This window comes from Periplaneta americana, chromosome 14, assembly GCF_040183065.1.
Source record: "Periplaneta americana isolate PAMFEO1 chromosome 14, P.americana_PAMFEO1_priV1, whole genome shotgun sequence".
In the NCBI taxonomy this organism is placed as follows: domain Eukaryota; kingdom Metazoa; phylum Arthropoda; class Insecta; order Blattodea; family Blattidae; genus Periplaneta; species Periplaneta americana.
In genome coordinates, this window is record NC_091130.1 from 680324 (window position 1) to 699385 (window position 19062).

The 19062-nt window shown below is 38.0% G+C and overlaps 1 protein-coding gene across 1 annotated transcript in view; it reads left to right on the forward strand.

The window, feature by feature from the left end:
• LOC138713048 (probable G-protein coupled receptor B0563.6) overlaps positions 1-19062 on the forward strand; it is a 209230-nt gene that overhangs the window by 45440 nt on the left and 144728 nt on the right. The window lies entirely within an intron of this gene.

Here is a 19062-nt window from a genome sequence, read left to right on the forward strand (position 1 = left end):
TTATCAATTGGTTTATGGCGTGGAAAGCCATACCAATATCGACGCAGCGTCCTGTCAGAACTGCGCAGGCGCAAGCTTGTGGCCGGTACACCCTTAATGTAGCTCCTTTATTTTTCCAGCCATAGTGCGATCATCCCTTAGAAACTTCATGTCTGGTAGATAAGGAAGTTTACAGACCGTTAATACTATAATACAGGGTGTCGCATTTATCTTACTCGCCCAAAACATTTCTTCTAAGGCGTCAAATGAAAAATTGTTCCAAATAAAAGTTGTTCATATTCAATAGCGAATTAGTACTATGGGTATATGTTTCTTGTAACCTTGTTCATTAAGATGATACGGGTAATCACTTCATTTCTTCAAATAACACCACGTACATTTGTTCAGTTAATCATTTAACGTCTTCAAGGTCTGTTAAAAATGTATCACAATGTACCATTCTAATAATACGGAACATTGAAGGGTCCAAAAGAATGTGGAACAACGTACTTACTGCAAGTCCGAAGTATTATCAAATACTTTATTATAATAATACCGACAGCTAGCAGTTTTGCGTGCGAAAGACGATGGTGCTGCTGCCTACCTGCCGGTGTGGAGATACTCGCGAAACAAGCTGTAATCAACTGCAATGTATATTGTTGCTGGGCTAGTTAATTTGTTAATAGTTTATGAATTAGTACTGTGTTAAAATGTCAGGGTGTACATGTGCTGTTTATAATTGTCACAATTGCACCATTACAAATTGGTCCAAATCGTACTTTCGATTTCCGACAGTTCATAAAACGTGAGTCAACAACATTCTTTAGTAGGCCTAATTCCTTCGTCTTTGTGTTGATAGAAAAATACAAATTAGTTTTTTTATTTAGACCTAATAAATGAATAGAAGTTAAAATGTATTGGATTTTAAGGTTTTATCAAATTAAGCTTTATTGTTGTCCGCATGCCTTTACTAATTATTACAAGCATCAGCTTACTATCAATTTTATCTTTGCAGTTGTCAGCAATGCGTATATAAAACATTACTGTAAATTCATTCCTAATATCAGATTGATTTTGTCTCGGTAAACCAAAGAAAAAATACGTAACAATTAATTACGGAAAGTAATATGAAGTATGCAATATTTCTCATAATATGCGGCTTTGATATAAGATAATAATTTTACATTAAATACTATTCAACATTTCTTAAGTGTTTCATATATAATTCCACATTAGTAACTCACGTTTTAAACAATAGTCCGAATCTCGCTATGTTAATATTTGTGTATGTGTACGTAATTCCATCCCCCTCCGCTAGATGTCAGGTCCGCGATTTTTCGCACTCACGCCAATGCTGCTAGTATACAGCTGTCCGGTATTATTATAGTAAGGTATATGGTGTTATGGCACTTCGTAGCATTGCAACCTGTTATTTATAACTAAATGACAGACGATATGAATCGCGCTATTTATTTGTGGGTTTTGTTGTTTCATTCGGCGTGTGTTTATCCAGTGCCAAGGTAAGTTACCTTCCATCTGACTTCTGCAGTTGAAGCTTAACTTCAAGTCCTTTCTCTGAGGTTTATGCTGCGTGGAAGTTCAGATTTCCAGAGCGATTAGTTCGTGTTGTTTTTTCCCCAAATGTTTAACTCTCTCCTATTCGGTAACTATTGCGAATAAGATCATGATTTTTGTACATAGCGATAGAAAATCTAATGAAGATTCATTTATTTGTTTGGCGTATTGCAATAGCGTGGACGGTATTCCTGTAAATTTAATTTAAAAACCGCTAATTTGAAGCCCCTGAACGATGCGAACAGATTGCAACGTTGTAGTCAGAGTGGGAGGTTCACCTAGGGAGCCAGACCTGAGTTCGTTGACCTCTCACATGTGTATTACGAGAAGAAAGAGCGCTGCGTGAGCGGCGATGTTGCCGGGCTGCTGAAACTTCCACCTTAATTTTCTAATTAACCTTACATTTAATTACAAAACGTAATAGGGATAGATTTTCTATTCATTTAAGTGTACACTATCGTCTCATTCGCAGGAATATTTGACTTCCCCTGTATATTCTGCTGTATTCGTGAAATTAGCAGACGTTTCGGCCCGATCTTCGTCGCATTGGCAACGCACTCACTTTGTTGTTGAGGCTCCAGTTCTCTGCCCTTCAATGCTTTCGTTTGAGTTCTTTGCACATATTTTAGTTCGTATGTACAGGGACATCATTTTATTTTTACTAACATTTTTAATATTAACTTAGCTATACCTCTGGATCAACGCCGTTTGCTACCCCTTCCACGACTGCAGTTCGATGATACTGGCGTAATATACAAACAAATCACTTTACTAGGTATAGGAGGGAAGAAAAGTAGTTCATCCATTTACGTAAACTAGGAAATATCGCGCTTTTGAGTTTGATCATTTCCATTAGGTTTTTGTTTAATCAAAGTACAGTACTGTATTAACAATGAGTGTTTTTACTCACGAACTGAGCTGTCCATGCGGACGCATTCATTATGCACATTAGCGTACAATATAGAGAATGAAGTTAAATTGAAAAATAATCATAATATGGATATTTAAACACATTTTTTTAAATGGTGGCCGTTAATTTCGATACAGGCTTCAGTTCTAATGTGCATATTATCGCACTATAGATTATTGTACCTAATCCCAATTACCAGTTTCGTCTTTCGTACTAGTAACTCATGTTGAAATAATTCTGTACCTACTCTATAAAAGAGTACCTTACGTACTGTAAATTCAATCTTCACTTCTGCCCGATCCGAAAAGATAAAATTACTCAGACATGCTATCTACTGTCCGTCCAAGTGGTTATGTCGCAGGATTTTAGAAAGGGGGGAAATCACGTGACAGTTAATTACTTAACGAGGCCCTTATATTTAAGTTATTTTAAACATTTGTATAATATTACGTAAACGTTCAATTCCTAACAGAAATTAATGTTCTCAGAAAAGAGCTAAGACAGCCCAGCCACTAGCTGGCGAATAAAAGCTGGTGGGGGAAACCGGGATACGACGTAGGCAAATGGACGACAGTACCTGTGCGAAAATGATTTAATATTGAAAGCTCTTTCGTCACTGGAAAACGCGAACATATTTTTGGAACGTACTGTTTACTATGACCGTAAGGCTACTATGACTGTATATGCAATCTTGGATCTGTGGGGAGGACGGTTGAACTTCATTAGTAGAAGGGTTGGGAGTGAAGTACATTCAAAAACTCAGGTACAATAAAAATTGAAGTAAAAATAAAATGATGTCCCTGTATATCTGCTATGTTACATTAAAATGTAGAATAGTAATATACGTTACAAGAGCGGTATGTTGACGTTTTCATGGTCGAGGAAAAGATTGAAAAAGCGAAACGTAGTTGAGCTTTTTTAATTTCCGAGAACATGAAAACAAACATACCGCTCGTGTATCGTACATTATTTTGTGCGAAGATCGTTTATTACATACCTGAAAGACGAATTTCTAATTAGTTGAAATGAAATCTCCATGTTGGTTTCTGTTTAATGACGGCAACTTCGGAAAACCAAAATATCTTTCTTCAACATTGTTGCTATAAAATGTTTTCTGTGTTTACTATACTCCAGCAGGCCGTAATATACTTCTGTCTTTTTTTTCCCTCAGTCTATAAATGCGAACTTAAAACAAACGGTAAGGTTATGTAATGATTTATTTTTCATTTCAATATTTTAACACTATTATTTATATAACATATTGCAGTAATAACATCGGCATCTGGAATCTTGTTGATTTTTTCACGGCTTCCTTAATGTTACTTGTATGAGGAATGCAATAAGTTTCGTGGAGTAGTAGACTTTACTTAATTTTTGCAAATAATTAAAAACAATAATTAATATTGCAATTTAGGTGAAATTGCAGTGGTAAGTTTCCAATTTATAATTATTACTATGTTAAACGTCTCTAAAAATAATATGTTAAAAGCCTAAAGCAGTAAAATGAATGTCGCGCTTAAGCGGTAAGAAGAGGGAAATTGTTATGTGTGTTACGTTGGGAATACTGAATGTGGTATTTCACACTTACCGCGTATTGGTTCTGTGCGGAAAACAAGCAAATACGCACGATCTCGCACAAAATTATTTGTGATTCTGAACTCCCTATACCCTCCTTAATTTTATATATCACATAATGAATTCTGTTTGTCTGATCTGAGTCCTTGGTGGGACTGTCGACCTGTTCAGAATTCTTAACGAGAAGTGCATGGCGAGCTGCTGGGGGCAACGGACAACCCTCTGTTGCTTCTTTTTTATTACTTACTTACTGGCCCTCGGTTTGATACGGACTCACGGTTTCTGAGACCCTGTTCAGCGATGTTGCTCTTCATGTGCAGCCAGTCGGACGCTGAAGACGATATTAAAATACCGACGAGGACATTTTCTCCTCTTAGTTGCATCCGGCTCTATCTCCATCATCACCACAATCGCCATTATCATAACAATCACCATACATTCTTATGTACGCGTATACATCAGGGTTCAGTTTTGGGACCAGTTTTATTTTTAATTTCCGTTAATGATTTACCGGTTAATACAGCCTACCTCTTCATTCTGTCATAAATAGGCTTACTGATGATTTTTTATTTTTATTTTATTGGGTTATTTTACGACGCTTTTTCAACATCCTAAGTTATTTAGCGTCAGAATGAGATGAAGGTGATAATGCCGGTGGAATGAGTCCGGGGTCCAGCATCGAAAGTTACCCAGTATTTGCTCAAACTGGGTTGAGGGAAAACCCCGGAAAAACCTCAACCAGGTAACTTGCCCCGACCGGGAATCGAACCCGGGCCAGACGCGTTAACCGTTACTCCACAGGTGTGGACGCTTACTGATGATACAACTATCTCCCTTAGATTCAAAGATTTAGATGATGTGGAAAATTTGATGAATATAGTGTTTTCAATCGCCAAATCATGTTTTGAGTGGTTTTTACTAGACGAGTAAACTTCTCCATTGAAATGTATTGATATTTCTAGTAGAGTGAAGATGCTGTGGATTTTTCTTGGAATCCCCATTAACCTGGGAAAGACACATTATCAAGGTTGGTTGATTAATTGAGACATTTAAAACATGTTTCACAGCAATATGTTAGGACATCTTATTTTTTTTTATTTCCTGGACATTGCAAAGTATGACTTCCTAATTTCCTAATTCATTAATGTTGTTGTGCTCAATGAACTCTCTTAATTTTGTGATATATTTTGTATAACTGATCTGAACTGCGCCCGAGCACGAGCTTCTGCTCTTTCGGGCTGCAATGCCTAATGTAGCTCAAGTGTAAAGTGATAGATAGGTAGGTAGGTAGGTAGGTAGGTAGGTAGGTAGATAATCTAGTTACCACATTCAGTTCTTCAAGGAGCGGTAAGGATCATCTTCAATTGCTTTATTTATAAAAGAGGAAATCATGATTATAAGTGGATTATACATCCTTGAAGCAATTGTGTGTAGTTACAAAATGTTCACTCTCTCATGATCTCAGGAAGGAGGATCACTTCGACACGCCTAAATGCAGAGTCAAAGATAATGAATAATAAACATGATCAGTGCTCTTGTGATGTGCAATAACGTGCCTCGACAAGTTTTTGAACTTGAAAAGAAAGCCTCAGAATGACTTGCTTGTGGTTGGCCGACCGAGAAGGCATTTTACAATGTTGATTAATTAATTAATTAATAATTAGTTTTGAAGAATATTGTTTTAATTCTGAGAATCCTAAAAGTAGACTTTGTCTTGCCTGGCTTCGAACCCGTTTCCTGTCGTCAAGCAATGAATGGACGGATACGGTCCCCTTCCTGACTATTCTTTAATCGAAGCTCCCTTGAGGTCCCAGTTCGTCACGTGACGGCGTGTTGCTGATTCCCTTAATTTTATTCCATTGCAGCCAACACGTGTAACTACCGCAAACAGGAATTTTGTTGAACTCGATGTTCACTTGTTTCGTGTAGATTTTCATGGACGTAAGCTGAAGTTAATTAAATTTGCTGAAGGGAATTTGTAGGAATTGTCTGCTAGACGAATTATTGGACAGACACGCACAGAGATACGTCATAACTCATAACAGAGATGGTTGCACACATCATATGACGTAATTAATTCCACAACACTGAAATGGCTTAATAGTTCTAGCGATAAAATGTGAGACAGGTAGATAGAAGCTGTAGGGACGGGGAATTGATGCAGGAAGGATAGAAGAACACAGAAGGAAGAAGGGAATGTTGAGGATAAAAACAGAAAGAACATGGTTAAATAGAAAGGGTAAATGAAGCATGAATGTTTAGAAGGAAACACGTTGAGTGATTGATGTGTAGAAGGAAAAGATTGGAGAGATTAATGTAAAAAGGAAAGGATAATGGGAGGGGGGTGAATGTATAAAAGGAAAACGACTGGAAAGATGGATGTATAGAAGGAAAAGATTGGAGCGATAGAATTATAGAAGGAAAAAAGATTGCAGAGATGAATATAGGGAAGGAAAAGATTGGAGATGTCTAAAGGAAGGTAGAGTGGAGGGGTTGATGAATTTAGAAGGGAAGATGATAAAGATATGGATGTATGAAAGGACGAATGACTATCTAGATTCTGGATACATACAGGGACACAGTTTTCGGTTACGTGAGGCACTCTGAAATAGTTTGTTTACTAGGAGAGGAGACTGCAGAGTAGGATGGGAAATATAAACTGCTGTGACCTGCGTCACCTTATCGTAATCGCTAAGGCGGTCAGTGGCGAATTATTAGGAAAGCGCTTGGTTAACGTGAGAGACTCAAAAACTTTTATTCAATTTGGCAAATTAATTCGGCAGCTTTAATCATAAAGCTCTTTACTGTTTCTCCGTCGCTGAATTGATTTAAATCACAGGCGAGAAATTGCGTAACTAGCCAATAATATTCCATCACGTTGTCTACGTTTATTTTCTTGAATATTCTGGCGTTTCTCAAGATTACTTAATAGATTTTCACGTTCTCGACCTCAAATAACTTCAGAAAATCATATTTCGTTTTCTACGCACATTTGATATATTTTTTATGAATTTCTTTTGGAAATAATACGTACAAACAACATTTAATTCCTCGTACCTTTTAATGCAGCATGTTTAAGGTATAATGTCGTATTTAGTATACTATGCAAATGTTAAGATCATAAATTTTCTTCGGAATAGTACGAAAAATAACATTTAATTTGTCTTACCTTCTAATTCAGCATGTTATTTATGACATAGGGAGTAATGTCGTTGTATATTAAATTTATTAATGCCTAATAGGATTTTCGAGCATAACATACATCGTATGTTCTCCCCTTCTAAACAGCAAAAAAAACTCTTCCTCCCATTTCTCATGAAATAATCGTTTTCAATCGCGTACACACTGCTATGATAATGCCATTATGCCACCACTGATATTGCTTATGAAACTGATATAGAACCTGCCCACGCCTAGGAGCTACGTGAGGGAGGAACGGGGACTGTGAAGATGTCACTCAGAGCGATAAGGTCTGTGAAGGTCAGTGAGGCACAAATTCTCAAGTGAGGCACGATGCCCATCTATGATCTAGAACAGGCCTGCACAAGATTTGCGCTCTCCGAGCCGGCTCACAGCTCATGAGCGGAATGCAGATATTAGCTGCGCTCTGTATAAGGGTGGACTGGAAGAAGGGGTGATCTCGTACAAAATATACACAAAAGAAAGTACTATTACAAGTGTTTATGAAATGAATTCCCGTTCAGTGTTTGCAAAACTATCTTGGACTATTATTAATTAATAAATAAATATTTATTTTACAGAAATAATAGAAATTCTATAGCTTCTTAAATATACAATATACATTTTGTTATATTTTTATTTTTCAGTATATAAAAACAGGGTTTTATGCTGTTGGCAGCTGAAAGGAACAGTAGCCTACTGATCGTAATGAAACATCAGTTACAGATGTTCGATGTCTGCCTTTATTAAAGTTGATTATAGAAAACAGTTGCTCACAAATATAAATGTTGAGCCAAACATAGCAATCATTTTCACAGCCAGCCTGTGTAGTCGTGGATATTATTGCTAATGTTTAGTCTTGTAAAACTCAACCAGGGTAGTAGTATTATTCAAACGATCTTTAGCCCTTAGGTCACATTGAAGATCAATAAGTTCGAGCTGTAAATCGTTAAATGTTAAATGTTATGTTCCGTCTTTTAGATTCCTCCATACTGTACTGTAGCAGTAGGTAAGCAACGTGAAACAGTTACTGAGAATAGGCCTACACACTGCACTCCACTAGATAGCTGAGTGGTCGTTTCCATCTCCTCTACCTGTAGCGAGTCTATGTCATTCTGACGTATCTTCCTCTCCGTTTCGGCGAGCGGTAAACACAGCTCTCCCGCTCTGAAAGAGCGCGCGCGCTCGTTGAGCGCTGTTTGTGCAGGTATGGTCTAGAAGGATAGAACAGTTGATGTGTAGAAGGGAAGAACAATGGAGAGCTGGATGGATTTGTAGAAGGAAAGGTGCGCTACTATCTTGTCTTCTTCTTCCTTTGCTTGCGTATATATCATTTCATTCATTATTTGTGTTTCCTGCCTCCCTTATTCTTCCCCCTACTTTCCTCTATCTTCCTTACCCATCCCTTTCCCTACTCCATACGTATAGCTTTTCCTTCCCTCCAATCGTCCTGCCTCCCAGCCCTTTCAGTTCTGTTGTTCCCCTTATTTTCTTTCTCATCTTCATCACCGCACTTCTAGCCTCAACTGTTGCAGGCCCTGACGTGGCTTTTGTGACGACGACACGAAATGAGAGATTGAGGCCCACACAGTTGTGGGTTCGCCCACTTCCGTATCTGTGCTGTCACTGTGGACCGCTACAAGCGCATTTCCTACAGATAAACTTGGAGTTGGCGACAGCCATCTTTATTAGAGAAGTTAAATGGAACAACACTTTATATACGACTGCATTGCAAGTAAATTAGGTACATACGCTAGTTACAAGCAATTAACCTCTGTTTTATATTCTGTCAAACAGTGTTTGAATATAGCCCTACTAAATCAGAATGAGGCATACTTACTACTATTACTTACTGGCTTTTAAGGAACCCTGAGGTTCATTGCCGCCCTCACATAAGCCCGCCATTGGTCTCTATCCTGTGCAAGATGAATCCAGTCTCTACCATCATATCCCACCTCCCTCAAATCCATTTTAATATTATCTTCACGTCTCGGCCTCCCCAAAAGTCTTTTTCCCTCTGGCCTCCCAACTAACACATTCTATGCATTTCTGGATTCGCCTATACGTGCTACATGCCCTGCCCATCTCAAACGTCTGGATTTAATGTTCCTAATTATGTCAGGTGAAGGATAAAATGAGTGCAGTTCTGTGTTGTGTAACTTTCTCCATTCTCCTGTAACTTCATCCCTCTTAGCCCCAAATATTTTCCTAAGAACTTTATTCTCAAAAACCCTCAATCTATGTTCCTCTCTCAAAGTGAGAGTCCAAGTTTCACAACCATAAGGAACAACCGGTATTATAACTGTTTTATAAATTCTAACTTTCAGATTTTTTGACAGCAGACTAGATGATAAAAGCTTCTCAACAAAATAATAACAGGCATTTCCCATATTTATTCTGCGTTTAATTTCCTCCCGAGTGTTATTTATATTTGTTGTTGTTGCTATTTGAATTTTTCCACCTCTTCGAAGGATAAATCTCCAACTTTTATAGTTCCATTTCGTACAATATTCGGATCACGAGACATAATCATATACTTATCGATTTAAATGAATATGAATTATTACTTACATTTAAGATGTGCATTATTGGAGCCGACACTTCACTACGCATACAGTACATCCAGTATTGCAACTGATGAAAACTAGAGATGAAACAACTCCTTACTAAAGGTGTCAGCACAGCCTAGTATATACAGTCACGAAGTTTGAGTTGTTGAGGGTACTAGGAACAAGAGAGTCTGCCGGTACTATTTCGCATTGTCTGTAATGAGGCGATAGTAGCGATCCTAGTGATTAACAACTATCTATGGATGCATATTTCCTACATATTGAGCTTCGTGACTGTATATACTAGACTGTGGTATCAGCATAACCACGACGGAAGTTAGGGTATTTGACGTCAGGGGATACAGTCTTGTTTCAGTAACAGTACTGAAGTGTTTTATTAAGTGAACAGTTCCATACCTTACAGAACGTGCATTGCAATTTAAGGTGGAACAAGCAAAATTACGCATTTCCGAACTGAATGTGCTTATAGAGAAATTTAAAGTCTGCACTTCACAGTAAAAGGAGAAACAATACTACGTAACTTGTGTAAGATAGAACGCCATTGTAATTATATAAAGTAAATGTAAAATGTTAATTTGTGAGCAAGGGAGTGAAGAAGCACTTTCAGCAACACAGTCTGAATGTTTTCAATGAAAGTGAAATGATGGTATCTGCTAATATTCCGTTTTCTAGGGCTAAAAATTCTCATTTCAAAAACTTTATTAAAATACACAAACGAGATCTCCGAAGTCCAACAGATCCTAACAAAAACGTTACGAAGTCATCTGGACTCAACGAATATAATATGTAGCGGAGGTATGTGGAAATATTAACTCAACGTCTTCAAAACCAGCATACATTAAAAAAAATCCTGGCTAATAAGCAATCTGTAGTATTATAAATGATGCTTTGCAAATTCGAGAAAAAAAGCAAGCTATATCGCTCGAATCACGATGTGCAGTATTTAAAATTCGCATTCTGTGACGTTGAGAGACTCGATATAAACGTTGTTTCGCGAAAAGGAGATGAAGATTCATTTCGACACGTTTAAAATCACCTTATTGTACATTGCCACACATCAGATGATAAAGATGAAGATATCAACTAACATTGTTGTCATTTTATATTATTGTTCGTTAGCGATATAAATAATATTCAAGTTATAATTTATAATGTTATCCGTCTTTAGCGATATAAATCATATTCAAGCTTTCATTTATATTATGTTACTGCAACTCTCACTTCAGTGTCGTACAAAGACGTTCGATATTTGAGCCCGTGGGAACTCTCACTTCAGTGTCGTACAAAGACGTTCGATATTTGAGCCCGTGGGAACTCTCACTTCAGTGTCGTACAAAGACGTTCGGTATTTGAGCCCGTGGGAACTCTCACTTCAGTGTCGTACAAAGACGTTCAGTATTTGAGCCCGTGGGAACTCTCACTTCAGTGTCGTACAAAGACGTTCGATATTTGAGCCCGTGGGAACTCTCACTTCAGTGTCGTACAAAGACGTTCGGTATTTGAGCCCGTGGGAACTCTCACTTCAGTGTCGTACAAAGACGTTCGATATTTGAGCCCGTGGGAACTCTCACTTCAGTGTCGTACAAAGACGTTCGATATTTGAGTCCGTGGGAACTCTCACTTCAGTGTCGTACAAAGACGTTAATAATTTGTGCCGGAGTGGCAGCGTAATAGGGTCGGTCTGAGCATTGCAGTCGGCGTGTTCAGTCCTCGTCGGATGGGGGCGGTCCCAATGTTTCTCCACACTCGTTGTTTCCTGCTGAGGTGCGACATGTGGCTTAGAAATTGAATTCCTTTGCGCTGCCGGCGTCTACAAACAGCCGCTCAACATGCGGTCCAATTTTCTTGCCGTATTTCCGGTTGGCTGCGGATCCTGTCTCCCTTCACGCCAGCCGTGTTTTCTTCCACTTCACAATCACAAGCTTTTGATAAAATACAATAGCAATATGCGTTACAAGAGCGGTAAGTTGACGTTTTCATGGTCGAGGAAAAGATTGAAAAAGCGAAACGTAGTTGAGCTTTTTTAATTTCTGAGAACATGAAAACAAACATACCGCTCGTGTATCGTACATTATTTTGTGCGAAGATCGTTTATTACATACCTGAAAGACGAATTTCTAATTAGTTGCAATGAAATCTCCATTTTGGTTTCTGTTTAATGACGGCAACTTCGGAACACCAAAATATCTTTCTTCAACATTGTTGCTATAAAATATTTGTGTTTACTATACTCCAGCAGGCCGTGATATACGTCTGTCTTTTTTTTCCCCCAGTCTATAAATGCGAACTTAAAACAAACGGTAAGGTTATGTAATGATTTATTTTTCATTTTAATATTTTAACAATATTATTTATATAACATATTGCAGTAATAACATCCGCATCTGGAATATTGTTGATTTTTTCACGGCTTCCTTAATGTTACTTGTATGAGGAATGCAATAAGTTTCGTGGAGTAGTAGACTTTACTTAATTTTGCAAATATTTAAAAACAATAATTAACATTGCAATTTAGGTGAAATTGCAGTGGTAAGTTTCCAATTTATAATTATTACTATGTTAAACGTCTCTAAAATAATATGTTAAAAGCCCAAAGCAGTAAAATGAATGTCGCGCTTAAGCGGTAAGAAGAGGGAAATTGTTATGTGTGTTACGTTGGGAATACTGAATGTGGTATTTCACACTTCCCGCGTATTGGTTCTGTGCGGAAAACAAGCAAATACGCACGATCTCGCACAAAATGAATTTATTGGTATTGCGATATAATTTCGTATTCTGAATTTTCTGGTTCGATTCTCGAACTGATTTTTGTTTATCATTTTTTTCTCTTCCGTTACAATAAGTTACATCTTGAAATAGCTGCTGAGTTCAAATCCCACATTACTTTACTTGTCATTCTATTAGTGAAAGTGTTTTTAAATGAGGAAGCTGAATTTGGATCAACGTCCTTCCGATGATTTGGGACTGCCGGGAATCGAAAGAAAATTATTGCTAACTACAGTTGAAATCTTAAGTTTATTGAAATTACACATACATATGAAGAGTCCACTGCAAGGATGATAGATGTCACTTTCTTGTCGAAAGTGAACCAAGACTGTCAATGCATAGCTTAAGACATATATAATGTAGATACAGAGTTTTATGGCATTAACACTGATAGTCATTGTCCAGTAATGATCGGAAAATCACAGTTAAGCTTTGAGCGCTAAGCATTTCAAACTTTCAATTGCTTCTCCTGCAAAATGTATTCCAAATGACATCCATCATTCTTGCAGTGGACTCTTCAAATTTAAAATAACGTATAGTCTGCACGCAAAACAGCAAATGTTCGTGCTGGAGCAGTTCGTTACATAAAATAATACTAAGAGTTAAGTGGCAATTATAATTTTAAGTAGGAAAAACTGGCTTGAAAAAAGAAAGGAAAAATGCCTATACAAAAATGTTAAGTAATGGACATTTTCAGTTTAAGAAAACATGGTATTTAATTCTCTTGTTGAAAACGTTATCAAGGTTATTTAATTCTGGATTTATTTTAGTAAATTGATTATATAATCTCGTTCATTTTATAAAGAATAAACTTTCCCATATTTTGTATTGAATTTCGGGTCAAGTGAGAGCGGTAACATAATATATCGCCTAGTGTTATGAAATATTTCTGTGCCGTCTTTATACTTGCTATGATTTTTATTTAAAGTTCAACAAAGTTAATATTGTATTGTTAATTTGCACAATATTATTGACACATCATTCTGAGGAAAAACTTACAAAGCTGCATTTCCTTCAATTTTACAATATTAGACATTTTCTTAATTTGTATAGGAAGTCTGCTAAGCGGAGTTATAAAGTACCGATATTCAGTTGTTTTTTCTCTGGGAGACATTAATTTGCATCCCGTAATAATTCGATATTACAAGTCCAGTCTGTGTGTTTTTAAAAGGCAAATTTTTATAATATTATTCTATGAACAGTCTTAAGCCAAAGTCGATATAATCACTTCTCTGTTACAAATTTTTGTGAAATATATTTTTTACATTTTTCAATGTGATCCACTTAACATCATAGAACTACTGTTTAATGCAGATAGTCACATCGCTTATTATTTGATATACTTTCGGAATTTTATACGCAGCGTACTTAACGTCATACCATTATTTATTAACTAGTGACGGCATCATGCTGTCAAAAATGCATTCTGGTTTAAAACATCGCACTTTTATATTTTCTGCATTCACATCTTAATATTTTGAAAATTGTCATTACAATGCAAGATTTGTGGAAAACCAATACATGCTGCGCTTTTATGGCTGCTTATTGTGAAGTAATCTTTAAGGGAGAATATCTTTTAATGAAACAGAAATCTAGTTATGTATTATAATTGTAATTATGGTTTATTTAACGGCGATCGCAACTGCCAAGATTATATCAGCGTCGCCGGTGTGCCGGAATTTTGGCCCGTAGTAAATCTACTGACATGAACCTGACGCGCATTTAAATGCCATCGGCCTGGGCCGGGATTGAACCCGCAACCTCGAGCATAGAAGGCCAGCGCTATACCGAATACGCTACCCAGACAGACTGTGTATTTATCCTTACCTTTGATGATCACTGATATCTCCAAGAAGTTCTTTCTATGCAGTGTTCACAGTTTAATAGTCTGGAAGGTTAACTTCACCGTTGTGGCGACATTAAATGAAATGCTTATGATTTCTGTGAATTTAACAGCTTACAGAGTTTTCCTGTGAATTTCATTAGAAACATTGCACTAGCCATTCAATATTGAACCGACGTAATGTGCAGGGAATGTTTAAGAATTAAGAGAGTTCCTTTTACGCAGAAGCTACATCATTTAATGTGCTGTGTAATGTTTGGAATTTTCAGTGGGGCTCATTTAACGCCATACCTTTGTTTAATACAGATTGTTATTTCGCTTTTATTTTGCGTACATAGGTACTGCAATTTTCAATGCTGTCGTCTTTATGTGTCTCCATTTTACTGTTTTTCCTTTGTCTTGAACGAGGATGCTAGCAAGCGTCTGCAGTCAAAATTGTAAGTTGGCGTTCGCATACATCTATAAACTTCATGATTCCATTGACATCGCATCTGTTTTATTGGAATATTTTATAGCTTGGTGGAAGTCCGTAAGGTGACGTGGCTGTCTGGAAGAACACCGGAGTAAGCTGCAATTTGTGTGACGGGCTATCGGTACACAGGGGTATTCTACCATTCATGGCAACATGGATTCTACCTCCACGCTCGTCACACTTTCTCTTGTTTCATAAGCTGTTACACGTCTCAAGTTGGTATCCAGAGCCTTCTCTGTTCCCTGTGGGCTGTCCGTGGTTCATATTCATTAGCTTGTGGTTTCCTTCCCCCAGTTCGTTAACTGTTTTGTGTGAATGTTCTCTCCCCGATGTACGAGGAGAAAGAAATTTACCTCCGTCTACGGGACTGGATGGTTGTATGTTGTCTTGTGATGTCTCTGAGGTGGTCTTTAGTTGTGTCAATACCACATCAATGGATGTCGGAATGCGTAATATCTACTGTGGATTCAGATACAGTATCTCCTTCCCTACAAGGCAGTGGTCTGTAAGTCGGTACTCCAGGGAAGATACGAGGCGCGTCCATAAAGTAACTTTCCCACTCGTCCCACAGCTAGCAAACCATATGTTGCGCGAAGCGACTGCGTGTACGTGATAGAGTGATGTCCTGGCATGGCGCATGCGCTAGCGGAACTTCCCGAGTGCTCTCAGTAGCTTCGTTGCATTGGTTGAATATGGACGTTCTTATTCCAGCTCCCGCCGCGTGAAGTGCGGTCAGTGATAAAGGTTTTGAATGCACAGGACATAGCGCCGATTGAAATTGATCGTCAGCTGTCAGTTGGGCCTAACGTCATAAGCAAGCAGATGGTGCGTTGCTCCACAAGGTCGTCTGTGATGATGGTTGGCCTCCCACTGCACATTTTGGCGTCCTGCTGAAAATTGTCTGCAGCAGCAACGCACCATCTGCTTGCCCATAGACCTGGCACAGCTCTCGAACAATTTCAATCGGCGCTATGCCCTTTGCATTCAAAAACTCTATCACTGACCGCACTTCACGCGGCGGGAGCTGGAATAGGAAGGTCCATTTTCAACCGATGCAACGACGCTACTGAGAGCACTCGGGAAGTTCCGCTAGCGCATGCGCCATGCCAGGACATTACTCCATCACGTACACGCAGTCGCTCCGCGCAACATATTGTTTGCTAGCTGTGGGACGAGTGGGTAAGTTACTTTATGGACGCGCCTCTTAAAACGGAAGAAGAAAGGAATAAACAGTAGCCTAGCCTCTTAAAGCGACGCTGCTGTTCATTGCAAGAACTGTCACATTTTCTTTCTTTAATCTATTTTAATTTCTGTCTTTCATATCACTTAATTTTTTTATCTTCTTTCTTCACAGCATGGAAATTAATATTTTCGCTGGACATTAATGTTTTTGTCCACACTGTTGTTTCTTTAGCGATGCTGGTTTGCCCTCGTCTTCTTTGTTGTATTTATTTTGTTGGGTTATTTTACGACGCTGTATCAACATCTAGGTTATTTAGTGTCTGAATGAAATGAAGGTGAAATGAGTCCGGGGTCCAGCACCGAAAGTTACCCAGCATTTGCTTGTATTGGGTTGAGGGAAAACCCCGGAAAAAACCTCAACCAGGTAACTTGTACCGACCGGCATTCGAACCCGGGCCACCTGGTTTCGCGGCCAGACGCGCTGACCGTTACTCCACAGGTGTGGACTCTTTGTTGTATCCTTCTCGTGTTGTTCATTGTAATGATCTGTCTGCGCTTCCCATCCAAGCGGTCCGTGTTTCGACTTCCGGCGTGGGTAATGGAGATGTACCTTCCGTCCACAGGGCTGGATGTTTGTCCTTTGTCTTGTACTTTTCTGTGACGTTTCCGCGGTGATTCTCCATCGTGCTGCCCAGACGGTTAGGTAGGCCTTCATAGTCAGTCTGGTGTTAGCACTGTACAGAGAACTCGCTACACCGCAATAGATGGAAAGTAGTTAAAAAGAGGTGCTTGAATAATTTGTTATTTCATTAGATCTATATATAATTTGAACTGGTAATGGAAATTACGGGAAAACGGCTGAACGGATTTTCATAAATGACCCCTAATTTTGAAGCTTGGAATTCCAAAGTTTTTCAGAAAAAAAAGGAGTTTTCAGTGAAATGTCAATTTTTCAACATAATTTTCCTATTTTCTAAAATCCATCTGTCGTCACTAACTAATTGCGTTTCAGAATAAAACAAAACACACTACAGTAAACAATATTACATGAAGGCCATGATCTGCAAGAATGCTGGCATATTTAGATCTCAAATTAAATTGGTTATTAAAAACTTCAAGACTTACTAAAAATAATTTACAGATCTGATTCTGCGGTGTGTAATTTTCTTAGTACAGCTGTGTATTGGATATTAAAATCTACAAAACTTGAGGTGGTTTGATAACATTATTACCATTAGAAATAAAATATTATTATAGTTAATGCCACGATGTGACTATTTTTCATTAATTATACTTATTAATGCTATATTGATGATATGAAAGTGAAACGTTTTTGGGTTCTATAAGTAGATGTAGAGAATAACTTAAATTAGGTTTTGATTTATATAATTTACTGAGTGGCGGCTATATAGTATATGTTACTGAAAACTATAAAACTTACGTAAGATAATGATACTGTTATTAAAATTCAAATATTTTTATAGTTATTAATCAAGTGGGGTTGGGTCTTTTTCATATATTTAATGGCGGTATGGTGTAGATATTTACATGCGTGGTTCTCTTCAGTATTGGCTCGAGAGAGCGCAAAAATTAGAGTTCCTAAGGAAAGACCAAAAGGTATTACTTACTGATAAAATATGAGGCCTACAAGATTTTGTAGTCTCCCGATCATTTCAGCGAGATCTCTTAGCAGGATAACATGATTTTATCCTTTACATTTCAAAGTAGTTTACGAAACATGCAGGAGCTATACCAAGATGCTATGTCTATTGTTTGAAAGCATAGCAAACCTGACAGTTTTTTTTTTTAACTTTCACCTACAATCCGCAATGACCTGAAATAGCTACTGCTTTACTCTCACAGGCAAAACCGACTGATCGTCCTGACATTGATACTTGCGTTTTCGCGTTCAAACTAAAAAACTGAAGGTGTATAGGTTCAAGAAAAAGTATTTGGCATAAAAAACCATTCAGAGGGAGTATGTTTCATTATTATGGAAGCAAATAATTTTCAGGATGTCTGGTATTCTTCATTGAAAATGAATCTAAAAAATGTTTATTTGAACGTCTAATGAACTTTGTCTGCAGCATTTGCTGCACAAGCCACTAGTTTCCTATATTTCTCTTTCCACCTTAATCTGTTTTACCGTTTTGTTTTGACGTAAAGTTTTCGAATGTCCTAAAAGTGCCTAAATTGAAACTCTTATTACACCACGGAAACTATAAGAGTTAAGTTATACAGTTGGATAGAGGACAGATTTCGCTTCTTGACAGTATCTTGACTGAATCTGAATCCCTGTTTTGAAAGAAAGGACGAGATATCGGTCTTCCCGCTTTCGTGGAATATGTAGTTGTTGCTGCCCTATGGATCTTGTATTCATCGTGGATTGAAGCGCCAGGCCATGGAGTGGGCAAACATGGGTCACGGTTGTGATTTCCTGGGTCGCAGCGGATTATTGCGACCCAAACAAATTGTAAACGGGGGGGGGGGAGTTGGGTTGTTTGTTCAAAACCGAAGTGCTTCATGATTCTCGTCTGTTCCGGGAAGCGAGTCGCAGGAGGCCGTGGTGGCGAGGGCACTTCGTCTCCTAGCGACGCTATCTGACATTTTAAATGATGACGTTTAAGTATTGCATTTGAATCATTACCTAGAAATGGTTTATACGTTACAGTTAACTGCATAGATCAAATCCGTATTATATAGAGGGCGCCCTGTGGCAGCATTAGCTTGACTCTGAGATTTATTACTGGAGATTCCTATTAGATTTATGGGTTACTATGATGGAGGTGACTCAAACATTCTTACTGTGCTTTTCGTTCTATTTTCATAAGGTACGACTTCAGTATTTCACAACCGATTCCTGTAGATATAACACATACGAATTTGTGTCAAGTTTTTACTTGGTTACGATGATTTGCAAAGCAATACCAATCCGATAGCTGCACCTACTTTCTTTGTATTTAAAGCAGTTTCCCATTGAATGTATATTCATGTAAACGGTGACGTAGGC